The sequence below is a fragment of the Arachis duranensis genome, chromosome 10 (genome assembly GCF_000817695.3).
Source record: "Arachis duranensis cultivar V14167 chromosome 10, aradu.V14167.gnm2.J7QH, whole genome shotgun sequence".
NCBI lineage: Eukaryota > Viridiplantae > Streptophyta > Magnoliopsida > Fabales > Fabaceae > Arachis > Arachis duranensis.
This window is the reverse complement of record NC_029781.3, coordinates 59,859,129-59,859,638: the sequence shown is the minus strand read 5'-3', so window position 1 is coordinate 59,859,638 and position 510 is coordinate 59,859,129. Positions and strand designations below refer to the sequence as shown.

At 40.0% G+C, this 510-nt stretch overlaps 1 non-coding gene across 1 annotated transcript; it reads left to right on the top strand.

The window, feature by feature from the left end:
- The first annotated feature begins 204 nt into the window (after positions 1–204).
- LOC127743498 (small nucleolar RNA R71) lies at positions 205–308 on the top strand. The gene has a single exon (XR_008004889.1). It is a non-coding gene; the product is annotated as a small nucleolar RNA R71 (small nucleolar RNA).
- The last annotated feature ends 202 nt before the right edge of the window (positions 309–510 follow it).

Here is a 510-nt window from a genome sequence, read left to right as displayed (position 1 = left end):
TCATTTGTCAGTGTCCCATTATCCATGGAATTCCTCTCAGAAGTGTACATGAATTGGTTATTTGCAACCATGTCGATTAGTTCTTGAGCTTCTGCAGGCGTTTTCTTTAGGTGAATGGATCCACCTGCAGAATGGTCCAATGACATTTTCAAAAACTCAAATAGACCATAATAGAATATATCTAATATGGTCCATTCTAAAAACATGTTAGATGGACACCTTTTGGTCAACTGCTTGTATCTTTCCCAAGCTTCATAGAGGGATTCACCATCTTTTTGTTTTAAGGTCTGAACATCCACTCTAAGCTTGCTCAGCTTTTGAGGAGGAAAGAATTTATCCAAGAAGGCAGTGACCAGCTTATCCCAGGAGTCCAGGCTATCCTTAGGTTGTGAATCCAACCATATTCTAGCTCTGTCTCTTACTGCAAAAGGGAAAAGCATGAGCCTGTAGACTTCAGGATCTACTCCATTCATCTTAACAGTCTCACAGATCTGCAAGAACTCAGTTAAA